Source organism: Leopardus geoffroyi, chromosome D3 (assembly GCF_018350155.1).
Source record: "Leopardus geoffroyi isolate Oge1 chromosome D3, O.geoffroyi_Oge1_pat1.0, whole genome shotgun sequence".
Classification (NCBI taxonomy): Eukaryota; Metazoa; Chordata; class Mammalia; order Carnivora; family Felidae; genus Leopardus; species Leopardus geoffroyi.
In genome coordinates, this window is record NC_059339.1 from 31230600 (window position 1) to 31249922 (window position 19323).

Genomic DNA, 19323 nt, shown 5'->3' on the forward strand with positions numbered 1-19323 from the left:
ACTCAGAAAGGGCTATCTTGGTAAGGATCTTATGAAATACACAAGACTGTGTCCCAGGGGCACTCTGGAGCCTGCTGTACATTACTCACCCATGTCTCTAACCCACAAAATAAGTAATACAGGTGCTTTCTTTCCATGACCTGCCCAGAAAAAAAAAAATCTGTGGCAGTTTCCCAAGCCTCCAAGGATGTGGGGACCCTGAGAAGAAGCAGCACAAGTCCAGAAGAACTTGGGAGCTCAGGCTTAACAAAAGGAGACTCAGATATTTTATTTCCAACTCATCACTGGATGTTGTGAAGCTCTGGGCAAAATATTTAACCTCTCTGGTATTCATTTATCTTGTGCCTCAGTAAAACCTATTTTAATAGCAAGCAAGGGGAGCACTGACTTTATAATATAAAGCATAGGAAAATAACGTGTGCTCTCTGCTAGCTAAGAAACATCAATGCCAAGGGCCATGTGAGTAACTTACAGAATATGATAGAGCCCAGCCCAAATCCCTATAGGCCACACTGAACATGGGATCCCTGAAATCTCTACAAATCAGTATGTGAAAATGGAATTTACTTTTACAAGACTTTAAAATAAATTTGCAAACTTAACACGTTACTATCAAAGTAAGCATTTAAGAATAATGGAAATTACACAATTATATATACATGAGCACATAAACATCTATGTATATCTTACATTGAATATCACCTTGTATTCTGACAGTGAGCTTTCTCCCAGGAGCACCCACAAAAGCTGGCAGAACTTGCACAGTATGTCCACATCACTGGGTACAAAAAAAACTTCAGGAAAAGCGTCTCAGATCACTACTGATGCTGACTATCACAGCCTCTTCATTTCTCCTCAATTTTGTCTGTCTAGAATATTGCTGGCAGGTCTGGATCAATTCCTAGGTCCTTTCAACTCTAAAATTTCATTATTCAGATAAAAGACTGGGCATCAACACACCAAGGCCTCCTCCCGTTATGCTAACAATAAACGGGGCTGCAAAGAGAATAACCCTTTTACCTGTTGCAAAGAGACAGAACTTAAATCCTCAAAATATTTCTGTGGCCCAGTATGAAAAGGATATTACAATTCTCCATTTGTTCACATTTTCCTCAAAGAGTATAGAAGACACTAGCCCACCCCCTGACCTAATTTAGAACAGCATGTGAACACAGCCCAAATGCACATCTACAAGTTCATTGCCGGCCACAGGGTCTGGGTTAAAAAATTTGTGCACAGAGTGTGATCCAAGCCATGTGGTAGGAACATTGCTGATGCCAAATGCTCTTCCCATAAGGTAGAAATATTAAAATCCAGCTGTTTGAAATCACATTTATGAAGTGACTTTTTTTTACTTAATGGAAAAAAGGGATGTCAAGAAAAGAATTTATCTTACTTTCCAAAAGAAATATTACGGTTCAGATTAATACCAAACATGAAAAGGACATTAGCCAAAAACAGGCTGATGTTGTTGAAATGGTAACTGGAATAAAGGGAATACTAACCTAAACTGAATCAAACTCCATCTAAAAGATTAACCATTGCTATGGATTGAAAGGATATCAGGTTAGACTACCACATCCCAGTTTGTGTGGAACTTTAAACCAGCAGGAACATGAAACCACACCCACACTTTACTTATTTTAACTTGTTCAAGGGAGACCCAGTCCAGAGAACAAAATGTTTTCAAGGAAATGAATTATGTGATTCATGCATTTATGTAGTCAATACTTTAGCCCCTTCTCTGTTATGTGCCAGGTATTGAGACATGGACACACAGAGATGAAAGAGCAAGCCCTCTTCAAAGGGCTCACAACATGAATTTTTTTAATCCTATGAGAAGTGACCAATATATTTGCTAACTCTTTCCAATGACATATTTTCCTTTTTTATCTCCTTCATATCTAGAGTGCTACCCAACAAGCGAATGCAACTCAATGAATCACATATTTGTTGAATAAATGCATGATCTAATCTGAGCCTCATAAAAACCCTGTGAAATAATTAAGTTAGATATTATTCCCATTTCATAGATGCGGAAATTAAGACTCAGAGATTAAGTGGTTTGCCCATAATTAAACTCCTGATAAATGGCAACATTCAGATGTGTGTCCAAATCCATTACCTCTGGTCGCAGGCTCTCTCCAGAACTGCCTCTCAGTTTCCAAGTGTGCTTTCACAAATGTGTAAGATTCATTTGTAATGAGGATGTCCACATATGTAACAAGGTTCTCAAAACAGTTTCTTTTTTTTAATCTTTATTTATTTTTGAGAGAGAGAGAGACAAAGTGCGAGTGGGGGAGGAACAGAGAGAGAGGGAGACACAGAATCTGAAGCAGGCCCCAGGCTCTGAGCTGTCAGCACAGAGCCCAACACAGGGATTGAACTCACAAGCTATGAGCTCAGACCTGAGCCTAAGTCGGATGCTTAACCCACTGAGCCACACAGGAGCCCAAAACAGTTTCTTTTCTTAAGTAGGCTTAACATAACTCAGGATGCATTAATGAGGCTTTTGCTAGTAATGTGCTTAGAAAGTTCTTAGTTCTTAGTGCAAACATCAACAGCAATCCATAGAATTTCAAATTCATAAAATCTAAATCTCCTCAATGATTAGTCATTAGCTAAATATCAAACTAAAGGTCTTTCCATTACATGGCCATGTGAATCAAAACAACTGGAATGAAATTTTGAATCTATCGACTTCTTGATGGGATATAGAAAATCACTATAATGCTATTAAGTGTTAAAGATTAATGCTAAAGCTGGAATGAAATTGCAGAGTAAAACATCTGTCTAAGGTAACACAACTGGTGACAACAGAGGCAGGCTTTCAACTTGATCCCGACTCACCCTGCAAGGCCATCTCCACCACACTTTGCTATCCAAAATCCCAGTGTTCAGTGGTCCTCTAATAGCCAGGTTATTGTGGTATGTGAAACAAACTAAGAACCCTAGATGAGAGACTCTAACCTCAGCTGTGTACTGGAATCACCGGGGCATCTTTCAACATTTCTGATGCCTGAGTCCCAGTCTAACTGCTTTCAATGGCCCAAGGTACAGCCTGGGCAGTGGTTGTTTCTAGAGATCCTTAAAATGATTCGGATGCACAGCCAGGATGAAGAACCACTGCCTAGTGAGAATTAGGTAACTTACTTATATTAAGCCCTAATAAGCCCCCCTTTTTTAGCTAATAATATTTTATTGGAATGTTTAGTTGGTATTTGCTAATTTACTAAAAAGTCTCTCTTAAAAGAGGCAGGTATTTTGATGACTCCAGGACATAAGGCCCAGTTGCTACAACTCTGTACTGCCAATAGGGTATTTCAGAAGCTTTGTGACCACAGTTGTGACCCCAAACTCCGTTTTGACCCACTAACGACAGAAAATGTCCTCAATGAAGTAAAACTCAAGTGAGAGAAAGAAGATAGAAGAATAAAAAAATGTTTTCTTACTATATTTCATCCATTCTTTGTGGAACTTGAGTATTTCTGCCAAGCCAGAAGTTGAAGGATATCAAAGATTGTTTAAACACTGGAAATATTTTGGCTACCAAATTTGTGGTGATTTCAGACATGTAATACTGAAAGAACAACTAACTACGTAACTTAGTTTTTCCCTTGGGACCTATAGGTATGATTTAAAAATCTGTAACACTTCAATAATTTCTCTTCTTTAAAGTTGGGACTTTTTAAATTTTTTTAACATTTATTTATTTTTGAGAGACAGAGACAGAGCGTGAGCAGGGCAGGAGCAGAGAGAGAGAGGGAGACACAGATCTGAAGCAGGCTCCAAGCTCTGAGCCGTCAGCACAAAGCCCAATGCGGGGCTTGAACTCACGTACCGTGAGATCATGACCTGAGTTGAAGTCAGACACTCAACTGACTGAATCACCCAAGCACCCCTAAAGTTGGGACTTTTTAAATGAAGAAAATGGCATCCCTTTCTGCCATAACTCTCTATTTCTTATGGAAAAAAAAAAAAAAAAAAAAAAACTCCAGAATCAGCAACAGATTTTAGATAATCACTTTATATACTCTTAGTAATAGAGAATTTCATCCAGATTTAGGGTCTTCTTTAGTTTTTCTACGTTCCTACATAAAGCTTCTGATGAGCTTCTGTGACTTTGAATTGTCATAGATTCATAAAATTCTAATGTTAAGAGCGCCCTAGAGACACAGTGGTCCAACCTCTCATGTCACAGATGAAGAAATAGTCTAGAGAGAATTCCTGACTTACCCAAAGTCAAAAAATGAATTCCCTGTAATGGAACATAAAACCCAAAATTTCTATCAAATTGAAGGAAAAACTTTTTTGTCCTAAATGTCATTCCAATTATGTATAAATTAATATCAGCCAGTTGGAGTATACTATATTAGAGAGGAAAACGGAAAAGAATTATTCTGTGAATTCCAAACTTATACACACACACAAAAAAAACACTGTATTAAAAAGAAATGGGGGGGGGGGGGTGCCTGGCTGGTTCAGTTGGTACAGCATGTGCCTCTTAATCTTGGGGTCATGAGTTTGAGCCCCACATTGGGCCTGGAGCCTCCTCCCAGTAGCTTAACAATTTTATATTCTACACCTAAACTTGAACAGGATTCAAAGATAAATGCTCAATCTTTGCTTCCTAGAGAACAAACTTGCATCTCAGAGACCAAAGTTAATAGACTTGGTAGAGTTAACATTCTATTAGTTAAGACAATAAAAAGTACTTGAAAGTTGCTAAGAGGGTAGATCTTAAATGTTCTCACCACAACAAAGGAAATAGTAATTAGGTGACCTAACCTAGGTGTTAGCTCATGCTATAGCAGTCTTCATTTTGCAATATATAAGTGTATCAAATCAACACGCTGTATCCTAGACTTATGTGATGTTATACGTCAATTATATTATCAATAAATCTGGGGGGACAGGGAACAAAACATTGGTTTCAATTTTTCCTACACTCTTTGTAAAGCCTTAGTTTTCACGGATATAATCTCAGTCACAAAATAAGGACCTGTATACAGTATTACATCACAGCTGTAAAATCAGCCTTTTTTGTGAACTGGCAAAGTAGTCTATGGTAGCTATTTCAGTTAAAATTCATACAGCAACATCGGCTCATTCAGTTCACACTTCTATCATTCACAAACCTGAAAACTGAGAGTGATTCTGGCTGCAACATTTCTGACATTAAAATCTAGAATTTGCTCTCAGTAATAGGGGCCTTCTCTATGTACTTACACTGTGAATAACAGAGATTAAACTTAGCTGTCAGTAACCTATAGGTGAAGAATTAATAGGCTTCTAAAATCAGTATAAACAATTTTACCACAACCTATGTAAGTTTACATTTCCTAGTATAGAGATGACAACAATATTTTTATTAACGTATACACATTGCCTACCCCCCCACACAAGGTAAAGTCCAATAAAAATGAAAATCAATGAGTAAAAAACAAACCAAAAAAATGAAAAAATGCAAGGGAAAAGAGAACAACTCTGTGACTTAAGAAAGCTTTACTAACCAGCCATTAAAATGAAGTCCAAGCAAATGAGCTGCCACAGGAAACCAGAGGCATGGTGGCAAGCCGTTGATAGCTGATAGTGGTAGGCATTCCAATTAATCTCCTGCTTCTAAGACTTAAAAACGTCCATAACTGTTTTTATTAAACAGTATGGAATACTACAACTGTTGTATGAATTCCGTACAACAGTATGGAAGCTATCTTACACACCAGTTTTGTCACAAAGAGAAAAGAGCTCCCTGTATGGTTATTTCTTTTATCAGTCTTCAGTGAAGTTAGAATACTGGAGCCAGAATGACAGCACCAGAAAGTAGTGATTTAGCAAATTATGAAGACCAGGCTTTGAGAATCTTCAGAAATGAAAAGCTAATCCTTAGGGCTATTCTTCTCAAATGTCAGGTTTTGACAGTGTATGAATGGCATAAGGATGATTGATAATATGCATATTCTCCTACAAAATTTTTCAATGCAAAGAATACATTTTGAGTAACCTGTAAGAGACTTAATATCTACATATTAGCACACTGATCTCTCTCGAAATCTGAGGGAAGAGGTCTGCAGAAGTTGCATGTGCCTCACCTAATATCATATAGTGATTTACACAGCATGCCGAAAGTCAAATGTAAAGACCACTGTATCACTAATGATGCTCTCCCTCCTCCCTCAAAGACAGAGCTGACTCTCCTGGTTATAAATTTGGAACAAAGGGGAATTTAATTAGAAGGTTTATATTCTGTATAATGAATTAAGTTACCCACAAGCATTTAATAAAAGTCATATCTTAAATGGTGCTACTAAAACCATAGTTGTCCTTCAAAAAGATGAATATGGCATGATAAAAGGATATCTGCCCATATAATAAGATTAACATAGAAGAGCTTCCCATCAAAGATAGTAATAAAGTTTTTTTTAACTCAATCCATTTTATGATATGGCTTATCACTCCCAATATGGTGCTGAAAAGATAACTTTAATGTGTCTGAAATTATCTGAAAACCATAAGTGAAAAATGTGCTCTTAAAACTCCAAGGTACTTTCAGGCTTTAGACTTCTAGTCCTACAATTACCTTTTGGAGCAGCTTTAAACACTGCCCAACTTGCATCAAAACACCATAAGGCATTTTAAAAGTCAGCAAAAGTCCTTTAGGACTTGAATTGGCAAACAGCGCCATTACTTTTTTGTGTTTAAAACCAATTAATGAGTGAATTTGTTTCTGTGTTTTTCTGTATATAAAATATGAGGAGGTATTCTTACTAACTTCTTAGCACAGTACTAAAAGCAAGCAGGTAAAAACTACCTTAAAATACTTTGAGGAACAAAAAAGGCATATCAATATATGCAATGCAAATGAGAAAATAGTTTGAAAGTATGCGATCAAAATATAAATAGTGGCTACTTCTGGGTGCTGGGGTCACTAGTAATTTATAAGTTCCTTGATAATTTTAAGTATTATTTTATAACCAAGAAAAATATAAAGTCTTATTTTAAGGCAGAAAATCTCTGTGAGAACCAAATGTTTGTAGAATTCTAAATCTATCACAATCCTAATTTTATTTATTTTTTTGAGAAAGCAAGAGAGCATGAGCGCAAGCAGAGGAGGGGCAGAGGGGGAATGAAGAGAGAGAGAGAGAGAGAGAGAGAGAGAGAGAGAGAGAGGATCCCAAGCAGCTTCCACACTCAGCGCGGAGCCCAATGTGGGACTCGATCTCACGACCCTGAGATCATGACCTGAGCTAAAATCAAGAGTTGGAGGCTCAACCAACTGAGCTGCCCAGGTGCCACACAATCCTAATTTTAAAGGCGCTAATAAAATACCTAATTGGCCATGGCATCATCCAAACCGAAATCGAGACAGCTCCAACCCCATAAGGATAAACACTACTTCAGTTACATTTCATTTCATGAAGTACATGCTGACCACTTCCATGGGTGGAACAGTAGTAGCAGAAGGGATACAGCTGGTAGTACCTGCTTGAGTAACTGCCTGAGGGGAGTGGAGAATGAAACAGGTCTGCCATGAGGTGGAGCCAAGCCTGTGGAGGCTTGTGAGCCACTGAACAGAAAGCTGCTTTACTATGAGATCTGAGGCATTAAAGAATATCAAGCATAAGGACTGATACACTCTGACACTATAAAAAATATTTCCTTGCAGTACAGTATGTATAAGTGTGTGGGGGTGATAGAGAGAGAGAGACAGAGACAGAGAGACAGAGACAGAGAGAGACAGAGAGAGATCCACGTCAATGGGTTTATACAAAGAGAAAGAAAAAAAGAACATCCATATAACCAGTGCACTGATCAAGAAACAGAACAAGCAATGGGTGGGTGGGAATGTGATTCCTTGGGGTGTTCTAACTTTCATTTTACAGGATGTCACTGTATGTGAAAATAAGGCAGGGGAGGTAGGGAGCAGGTATCCAGTCATGAAGAACCTTGTACGCCTTGCTGAGGACTATTAATGGCTCTCAATCTATAGGTTTTAAATAAATGTATTTGAATGTAATGGTAACTGGATAGTACAGAGCATTTAATATATACTCATCAAGACTAACCTTGCATAATGGTTCTCTTATTACTTTGCTCCACTGAGCAAATAAATCGCATATAAGCAGCATAAACCATAAAACTCAACAAGAGTTTTAAGTTGTCCACTAACAGATTTTTCCATATGCATTTGAGGTACACAGCCTATGAGGACCACACCCAACTGGTAAGACTAAATAAATGAATGTACAAGTGTTTTACAGCACAAACCTAGGCCCCAAACGGGGGACCCGAACAGGCGAAAGGGAGGCATTTATCCTTGGATATTGCAACTTCTGGGCCTCAGGCTCTTTCTCTCTAATTCATTTCTCCCTCTTCAATACTTCATTCATTCATTCAAGAGTCCTGCACTGTTTGGGGCAAGGAGCATGGCCACAGGCACCAAGGATAAATGTAAACAGTCCACTGGCCTGAAACTCAGAAAACTGGCTTCTCCTCCAATTCTTAAAGTGAATATTATGTTTCTCCAGAGGCAAGAATCTTAACCTCTAGATTCCTTACTGGTAAATGGGGTGCCTGGATTAAACCAGTACTTTTGAATCTTTCCTCTAAACAACCTATGTGTTCCCTTTGAGTCCTCAGGATCATCTGCAAGAGATGGGGTTGGGAGTAGGGTTAGTAAAGGAATCCTGGCAGTTCCACTAAGATCTGCATACAGTTAGACTTTTCTCTGAGATTTCACTGGAAAAAGGCCCCCAACTAAAAATTCTGAAAGCCACCCAATGTCTTAGATCCTCAAAGTTCTTTTAATTCTTATAATCATGATTCTGTAAAATTTTAAGAAAGAAATTTTAAAGAATGAAATTCCACTTTAGCCCTTTGTTGCTTTTGTTGCCTGCTCCTGATTATCCAAATGACAGGTGATCTTTAAAATTTCTGAATTTTGGAAATTTTGGTACATACTGATTATCAACACTACCTCTTTGGGATTCTTCACATCAGCTATACCAACATGATAGAACTTTCCCCATCTTTAAAATAAAAATGGTTTTGTCCCCATTCTCCACTCCTCTGCTCCCACAACTTAATGCATCTAATCTGCAATTCTCCCCTAAAAAAATTCCAGTCAGGCTTTGGCTCCCATCATTGCACCAAAACTGCTTGTCCACATCCCCAATGACCTCCATGTTGTTTGCTCCAATGTGGTCACCTCAGGCCTCATCTTACCAGACTGCCTTTGACAGATCTGATCAATCCCAACCACCTGGAACCAACTGCTTCAAGGATCCAGGGACATGTCCTGCTACTTTAAGGACCACTCCTTCTCAAAACCTCCTCATTTGCAGGGCACTTTGGAGTGCCCAGACTCACCCTCAGCTCATTCTCTTGATATCTCAAGCAGTCTAGTATTTCCATACTAATAACACCCACAATTATACTGGGCCTTCCCACCTCTCCCTAGACTCTCAATTCCTCCAATCACGTGCTCAACATCTCCATGCAGAATGTAACAGACATCTGAACTTACCAGGGCCAAAACCGGATGCCTCGTTTCCCCATGCAAACTGGCTCCATTCACAGCCTTCTACATCTCAAAACTTCATCCTTCAAATTGCTCAGGCAAAAACACTGGAGTCCTCTTTGACTCTTTCTTTTTCTCCAATCAATTAAAAAATTCTATTAGCTTCAACTTCAAAACACATCTGGAAACTGGTCCCTTCTCACCATCTCACTATAGTCACCCTGGTCTAAGGTGCCAACATCTCTCAACCAGATTACTTCAACAGTATCCTGACTAGTATCCTATCTTCTCTCTGTCCTTCCCATCATATTCTAGTCCCAAGAGAGCAGCCAGAATGTTCCTGCTGAAATGGGAGCCAGTTCAGCTCTCTCCTCTGCTCAAAATTCTCAAATACCTTCTATTTCACTCAGAGGGAATCCAAAGTCCTTATAAGAAACTCTACACAACCCTCCATAATTGGACCCCCACCAACTCCAACCTCCCCTCTCCATCCCTTAGTTGTCTCTGGGACAGTGGCCTCCTCACTGTCTCCTGAACACACAAGACTCACCTACACTTGCTATTCCTTTGCCTGTAACATACTTTCCTGGGATATCTGCTTGGCTAACTCTCTCATTTTCATTAGGCCTTCGCCCAAATGTCAACATCTCTGTGGGGTATGCTCTGACTACTCTGTTTAAAATCGGAACCTCTTATCCATTACACTCTCCCCATACTTCTGGCCCTTCCCATCCTCCTTTCCTATTTCCTTTTTCTCCACTATTCATTTCCATCTAATGTAATACTTATATATATGCATAATCTTTTCCCTCCACTAGAACATAAACTGCATGAAGGCAGTAGGGATTTCTGTCTGCCTGGTTTTACTAAGGAATTCCCTGGGTCTGAAACAGAGCAGTATATCATTAGCATTCAATAAATACTTGTTAAATAAATCAAAGAACAGAAGTAAAAGCTCATCCAGAGGTTCTTATAGGAAACACAATGAACACAACTGGTATCCATTCGAGTGAAGAAAGTTTTCTCTAACTGAGCAAATATCTTCACTAGGGATACATATACAGAAAATGAGGTAGAAAAGAGACAAAGAGGAGATAAAACTCAAATATATTACTAGCAAATTATGTAAGATATTTTAAAGCAAAGAATTAAAATGATTAGCCACAATAGTTTTTAATTACCTGTGGCCTTCATTTATGGAATTATTCTCTCTCTAGTCTTCAATGTCATAAATATTTAGGCTTTTTCCATCTGTCCCTTCCCAGTCATCTGGCCTAATTCCTAAATCACAATATTCTCTCTCAGTGCAGCCCTGTGTGTTTTGGAGAGAAAGCCCATTGTCTGGCTAAAGCACTGGGCTGTTTGTTCAGGAAACAGCTAGCTCCTTCCCTGACAGCTTCCAGCGCCCTGAGAACTGGGTGTGGATACTGAGCTCTCCACCTGTTTTATTTTTTAATATTTACAAACAAGCTCATAGGAGCCAGAGAATAAGGCAGGTATTTATCAATTCATGGTACTACTGACCCAGTCTTGTCCTCAAGTCGATCACAGCTAGTTATTTTTTCCTATTTGGGTAAAAACTGCCTTACTTTCCTGTCTTGAGCCTGACAAGGGTGTCTGCCTGGAGTCCTCCAACTATCACATACCCTTTATGAAATTTCCCTTCCGAAAACTTATACCTTCTGAGACCTCCACAAAATCCAACCTTGCTGACCTCAAGGAGCAGCAGGGAGACAGCCATATAAACTCCTGCGTTCCCTGCCTCCTTTAGCCAAACCACACTGGAATTTTGAGATGGTATCTTTATACTTTCTTTAACGGATAACAGGATGCTCCACTGTAAGGAGAATGTACCTTGCCCTAATCAAACAAGGTTTGCTACCTTTTGTTTTGTCCTATTTCCCCTACTGGTTCCTTAGAAGCTCTTCTCTGTCCCCTCAAGCAAACTTCCCACTGTAGGCCTTATTCAGCCCCGCTTGTCTTCCAGGATAAACTGATGGCCTCCTATCCATGATGGTGCTATATCCAGCCAACTCTCAAAGCTCCCTCACAATACATACAGTCCTAGAGATGCTCAGTGTCAGTAGACGGAGCTATCTTTTCATGTCTAGAGGAAGATCTTTGAGATACTTAAAAAAAAGGGCCTTTCGTTTCCACAACTAATCAAATTCAAAGCAGGGATCAATGTGGGTGAAAAGCCATTGCCATGTCCTCCCTCAAATGCCATACTTTAGAAGGAGAAAAACCAGGGCGGGTGAGTCCCTCTTTGCTCTCAGCAGGAGGCTCCCACTAATCCAGGGCCAATCCTGCCTTGGACAGCAGAGATGTATAAGCCTGTAGCCCTGTACTCTACTTGCATCCATGGTGACTGCTTAATTGGAGAAAATGACCTTCTTCTGACAACTGAGGCCAGTGAGAATCCTAAGTTCCTCAAAGACAAGAAATTTTTTGTCCTGAACATGTTCATTTCATGTCTTTGAAAGAGAATTTCTTTATAGTACCATAGGCAAAATAAGACTTCCTGAATTCCTTTGCCTATCTCCCCAATAACCAAAAAGAGACTATTTCTGGTAGACTTAAGAGACTTCAAAACAATTTGATTAATAGCCTGGACTGGGGCACCTGAGTAGCTCAGTAAGTTAAGTGACTGACTTTTGATTTCAGCACAAGTCATGATCTCATGCTGTATGAGATAGAGCCCCAAATCGGGGCTACCAGCAGGGAGCCTGCTTGGGATTCTCTCCCCTTCTCTCTGCCCCTCTGCCCTCTCTCCCTCCCTCTTTTTCTCTCTCTCAAACTAAATAAATAAATATTAAAAAAAAATAATAATAACCTGGACCAAGGTCTTAAAATCCATCCTCCTCAATGGAACACTGGTTGATAAAATACTTACCTTTTGCCATTAGCAATTAACCTATCATTCTGCTCAATTCTTCCCTGAAGGTACACCCAGTTGGAAGCTTACTGCATTTGTGTGGTATGACCTGATGACCAAACACACAGGAGCTCTGAGCATCCTGCTGCTCTTGGTCAACTGTCCTCAAATGTCCTCCTACTGATTACTCTGCTCCACACACTAACCTTTGTGGAATTGTCTCCCTTCATAGGCTAGAATCACTGTCAACCTTTGTCTGGCTACCCTTCTACACCCCCTCAAACAGAATGGGCCTCAAACACCATCCATGACCTACTCCATGGATTTGTTTACTGTTGTTGCTGCGAAGCCCAGATCAGTTGGAATTGATAACCACAGTACTATCAATGATTCCATAAGTATGGAAGCACATGATTAGAACAATTCATCCAGCTCCTTAGGGCAGCCACTTCAGTATGGAAAACTCACGTCATCACTTCAGCTCTAATGTTCCTGCTGAAGCTAATCCCATTCTATCTTGTTCTGTCCTTAATGGAGATAGAAGTAAATGCTCTCACTTAAATAACCATTCACACACTCCAATAGGGTTCTGAGGTTACTCTTTGGCTTTCTCATCTCCAAATACCCAATTTGTCATATTTATCCACATTACCGGAGGAGGACATACACTAAATGGACATGGAGTGGAGTTTTAATGCTATTTCACAGCCAATATAGGAGATTTTTCTCAATAGTAATTTTTTTAATGTTTGTTTATTTATTTATTTATTTATTTATTTATTTATTTATTTATTTATTTATTTATTTTGGCAGGGGAAGAGAGACAAAGAGAAAGAAGAGAGAGAGAGAATCCCAAGCAGGCTTTGCACTGTCAGCACAGAGCCTGACATGGAGCTCGATCTCACAAACCCATGAGATCATGACCTGAGCCAAAATCAAGAGTCAGATGCTTAACTGACTGAGCCACCCAGGCACCCCTCTCAATACTATTTCTGTACACAAATTTATAAAATAGCAATAATAATTGACAGAAATAAAATATGAATGTGACAGAATCGGAGACCTCAAACCTACACCAAAAATAAATTCATAAAAAAATACAAACCAAAGTAATTTTTCTTTATATTCAAGTAAAACAAAGCACCCAATTTAAAAATGTAACCCTCCTGACCCATGTCCAAGATTGCCTATCTGTTTTCCTTGCTTTATATTTTCTAAAGCATTTAACACTTTAATAAGCCCTACAATTAACTTTTGGTTTTGTTTATGGTCTCTGATCACTAGAATTTAAGTTTGCCTGAATGTAGGAAATTTTTAAGGTAATGTTTTTTTCTCTATTAAAGTTTTTTTTAATGTTTATTTTTGAAAGAGAGAGAGAGAGAGAGAGAAAGAGAGAGAGTGCATAAGCAGGGGTGGGGCAGAGAGAGAGAGGGACAGAGGATCTGAAATGGGCTCTATGCTGTCAGCACAGAGACTGGACACTCAACCAACAGAGCCAACCAGATGCCCCTTAAGGTAATGTTTAATGTTACTTCCCTGAGGCTTAGAAAAATATCTGGCATGTAATAGGTTCTCAAAAATAATTTTTTGTTGAATGAAATAAAGTTTATTCTATCAAGTAAATTGTTATTTCTAAATGATAAATATCATGTGTCTCCTCTATTTTAAATTCTTCAGAAGAATACCATCACCTTCAGTATTAGTCCATACCAATTAGGTATGTAAGACTCTTCCCCCTAAAGTGCTCCTGACCACTTTTATGAACTTACTTCCCAACTCCCCTACACATCACCCTGGAAGCCAGACCCACCAAAACACAAAGATGTTCTCAAGCACACCATGGCTTCCCATCATTTTGCCTTGGTGCACATGATCTCTTCTGCCTAGAATGACTTGTTCTTCCCACACCTTACCTGACAAATGCTTACTGACCTTTCAGGAGAAAAAAGAAAAGCACCATGTCTATGATGCTTTCCCCAACCTCTACATTCTTGCTATAATAAAATATTTCTGTCTCTATGTTCCCATGGCAACCAGCACATCCTTCTAGTACAGTGCTTCCCATGTTGCTGTCATTATTTGTCTATTTGTCTGCCTCACCCAATGGTGAGACCTCTCCAGCCCACAAAACATCACATCTTTACATCCCCAGCATCTAGCACAGCAAGTGTAGTAACTGTTTGGACTTAAATTGAATCCAAAGCACTGGGAGAGGTGAAGAGAAGTACACTCTGGGGTTCAGTTTTGTTTCTTTCACTTGCACCTAAAATCTATGCTTTCCCCACAGACTATCCACACAGACAAACAAGCTAAAGAGAAGGACATAAAAGAAGCAGAAGACACTTCACTCCATTGGTTTCATACTGAATCAGAAAAGCCCATTTGCCTTTGCTAATTTAAGCTATTAAAGCTGTGTAAATCATATAAACTATTGTACTCACCTCCTCTACTACATGTCCAAATTAGAGCCAATAAATGCTAAAGGATAATGTAAGTATATATGTTTTTCACACAGAGAAAATTATACACAAATTCTAGACCAAAATTATAAAATGTCAATGATCACAGGTTTCCTTTGAGATAAAGGACATGTGGGGCGCCTGGGTGGCGCAGTCGGTTAAGCGTCCGACTTCAGCCAGGTCACGATCTCGCGGTCCGTGAGTTCGAGCCCCGCGTCGGGCTCTGGGCTGATGGCTCAGAGCCTGGAGCCTGTTTCCGATTCTGTGTCTCCCTCTCTCTCTGCCCCTCCCCCGTTCATGCTCTGTCTCTCTCTGTCCCAAAAATAAATAAACGTTGAAAAAAAAAAATAAAAAAAAAAAAAAAAAAAAAAAAAAAAGGACATGTGAGAAGGAACCACATGAAAAGGACTTTCTACAATTCTTCAGGGGCACACACGGGGAATAATCCCAAGGAATTCTACAGATAAAAGAAAACAGGGGGTTAGCTGTGAGAAATGCAGAAACAATGCGTGTGAACACCCATGGACTCAGCCCTCCCAGTTTCAAAATCAGCTGAAGTCACAGCTCAATGGGAAAGGTAGTAAACAGGGTTTTTCCTAAGTATCCTTAAAATCAGAAACTTTCTTCCCTAAAGGCCCAAAATTATCAGAGTTCAAGACAAGTGGTAACTCACTATGATTACACCAATATTAATGAAATAAAACTAAGGCCCTGGGCATCAGTAATATTACAGACCTTTGCTTGTCAATCGTCAATAGGAGGTTAAATTATGCCCAGCCAGTGAAAACTGCTGGGATTAACCATGGGGCTCACTCAGCAACCCCAGCTGCTGCTAATAACTCCAGAGACACACTCCTTTCCCACCATCACCTTTTAATTCTGGTCAGCGAAACTCACGTTACCAAGATTAAGCTGTAACTACAGCCTGCAGTCTTGCACAAGCAAATCAAAAGGGAAATTTGGGCGTGTTATATCTGAACAGTTGTATCTAACAACATACTCTTCTGGTGCGTGGTTTATGAAGGAGACAGGAGAAGAGGAAAAATGAGACATGTTGCTAGAGACAAACCAGTAAGCATAGTTTTATCTTTGTTGTTGTTGTTTTTAACAAACAAACATTTGTAGCAGTATGCAGTGTCTCGCTTTATTTGCAAGTGGCAATTAATATGGCCTTATAGGGCTAGAGAGAATATTTCTTTGGATCTTGGAACTTGAAGGGCTGAAGCCCTTTTCCTAACTGTGGTTCTTCTCCCCTCATCTTCCATAGTGTGAGCCTTATGGGACCAGTTCACAGAAGTATTCCTCAGCAATAATGGACGTTTGATGAAGAAAGGAATGATAAAATAATCAAATGGGTTATAGAAATGCACATATGCAAAAAGTTGCCATTAATTCAGTAATACTTAGAGATGAATAATTTGTTCATCACACCAGAAATTAAAACGTATTCAGTCTACAATGAGCATTGAAACTACAAGTAAGCCATTCTGTTGGAACCATTTGGTTACCTTATTGCCTGGGCCCTAGATCAAGCCATTCCCAAGTGTGGAGGACACCAACACGGGGTCGTGTCACAAACCTGAGACTGCAGGTACCATGCAGGCTTGGTCAGGCCCACAGCCTCCAGCCCCGCCCATGAGCACACCTGCTGTACTGTGCTCTGCAAAATGTGCTTTCCCCTGCAGCTGCCCCAGCTCATGTGAAGATCTACATTTCTGCTTTCCCTAGAGTGCCCAATGTATCTTTTAATTCTATAAGCAGCAATCAGGGCAAGACTGGGGTGAATGGGGACAGCCTCTCAGAAGATCTACAAAAACACAGAGGCAGAGATGAGGGGCATCCAGCAGCCGGTACCATGCCTTCTTCCACAAAGGACAAAGCTCTGCCCTCAGTGACGAGAGGCCTAACAGAGACTCACAGAACTCTAAAGACTTCTATATTGGTAGGAGGCTTGTACTGGGTGGAACGGACACCTCAGCTTTCCCAAAGGGGCAGCACTCAACCCCTGAACATGAAGGCCTCTACTGGTTTCTCCACAGCCTTGGACAAGTTTCAGCTTCCCTTATTCTTCACCTTCCGCCTGAGTGCCTCAGACTAACCACAATTAAAGCAGTTGCCTTTCCAACCTTACCATCACCAAATATCAGATGCCCTTAACTTTTACTTTCTTCATCCCACTGTTATTTATTCAATCACTTAGTATTTAGTCAGCAACTACTGAATGCCAGGTCCTGTATTAGAGGGCTTTTGCACATCATAGATGAGGAAGCTGATGCTCAGAAAGCTTCTCTGAGTAGATGGTCACCTGGGGAAGAGCCAGAAAACAATTCTTCGCATGTTCACTTTCTCCTGCTCTGGGCACTGGGCCCCTGGGACCCACACGGAGCTATGGTGTCTACGTAGGTCAGAGGTGGAGGAGCAGGCAGAGGATCTCCTGCAGTGATGGGGGCAGTGCTGCAGCATCTACAGACTGGAGGAGAGGGGTGCAGAGCCCAGGCTGGCTTCCTAAATTCCACATAATTTCCCCACCCATCTTTCCCAGTCCTTGATCTGGAAATGATCAAGACATACAAACATATCCTCATACATGGATTCATGCCCACAAACACCTCCCCACAACACACACACACACACACACACACACACACACACAGCAGTAACCTGAAAGGCAACTTGACTATTCCATCCTGCACAGCTATCCCCTCCTACAGAGACTTTAAAAAGTTAGTCTGTGGTACTAAATGCAGAAAGATAATCCCTGCTCCTTTTAATATTCAATGATTACTTTGTTCAGTGGCCCTGGTATGTTTTTCTCTGTATAATGTGGAGGAAGTCTACTTAGAGGAGGTTCTCTATGCCATCACCATACTCAGCAGATTGCTCAGATGAGAACATCCTGCCAAATTAAGCATCTGCTAGGCTGCATGCACTGAGTTCCTTGTACATTTGGGACACAGAGGATTGAGGTGCCTTCTAGCATGAGTGAATGTAACTAATATTTTCTAGGATGCCAACAGATCATTCTAAAGGGAGTATTCCATAGTTAGCCATTACCCTCTGCAAAGTTCAGGAAGTGTTAAATCAAGGCTGAATGTGGACTGTTATGTCCTATAAGCCATGCAAGTAAGCTCTACACTTGGGCTCTGAAACCTGAGCAACATTTCACCAGATATCCCCAGCAAAATAAATATCAGAGCTCAGGTATGCTTTTGTGAAATTTATCTTCAACAAAGACCCGTGTTCTTTATTTTTGTAAAGAATTAAGATATTGAAAAGACATTTTGTGCTCTGCTGTGTCCTAAGAACCTCCCTCTTTAAAAAAGTTCTCAATATTGTGGCACTGTTTCATTATAAATCACAAGTGTGGTAGCCAGTTAGCAAGAGACCAACAGTTTTTCCTCCTCTGAAGGTGCATGCAGATTGGCACAGAGATTCTGTCCTCATCCGTGGCACTCAGACACAATATTTATGCAGGCATTTCAACAAGACCATTCAGCTGACATCTCTGTATGTGGCACGTATGTGAACATGTGCACAGGAGTGTGTGTCCAGTCTTCTACCAGCTGAGAACAAAGAACGTTAAAGCTGGAAGGAATACTAGAAATCGTGAAATCCAAATCCCTTATTTTAGAGATGAGAAATTTCAGTCCCAAAGAAAGGAGGAGCTATAACATGGTGGAACTAGAATCAGACCCCCTGAGTTCAAATCCTGATGTGAGCATTGATTACCTAGCTGATCTCGGGCAAGTTACTCCTCTTCTCTGGGTCACAGTTTGCATACTTGTAAAATACAGACAACCCCCAAATCTACCTCATGGGAATATTTTAAGGATGAAATTGTATAATTCATGTAAGGAACTTAAAAGACTCCCAGATAAATATTGTACCTAAAACTAAGTTTGAACCAAACCATGATCCAAAACTTTGGCTTAATGATTTCCAAGCTAACTGCTTTCCAACATGGATCATCACTTAGAGTGTACAACATGTTGTAAAAGGACAAAAAGACTGAATGAACATCAAAAACATGAATCTCTGTTATATATGTATACACACAGAGGCCCTTGTCCCAAAACGTATGTGAATTTCCAAATACTGTTATGGCACATAATTTCCCCCAATAAAATGCAGCAAAGTATAACTGAAAAATTTAAGGGACCCCTTTAGACTTTTAATGATTCTATAAATATAACCCTAAGGTAATTTATAAAGCTAATAAAATACATTCCAACTGAAGCATTTACTGCAAGTTTTTATTGTTGGTGACAAAAGTACATAAAGCATTTTTCTATGTCATACAATCAAGCCACCACAGAATTAAAAAATCATTGCTTTTATTTATACAGAATTTCTATTGTCTGGTTTTGAAACCCAACTGATCAGGGTCTAAAGGTGGCAGGACTGGGCTGAAATCCCTTAAGGATGGGAGCTACAAGTGACCAGCCAGCATTCTCTGGCACAATGCCTGG

At 39.9% G+C, this 19323-nt stretch overlaps 1 protein-coding gene across 13 annotated transcripts in view; it reads right to left on the minus strand.

Moving 5' to 3' along the window:
• LDLRAD4 (low density lipoprotein receptor class A domain containing 4) overlaps positions 1–19323 on the minus strand; it is a 441951-nt gene that overhangs the window by 200796 nt on the left and 221832 nt on the right. The window lies entirely within an intron of this gene.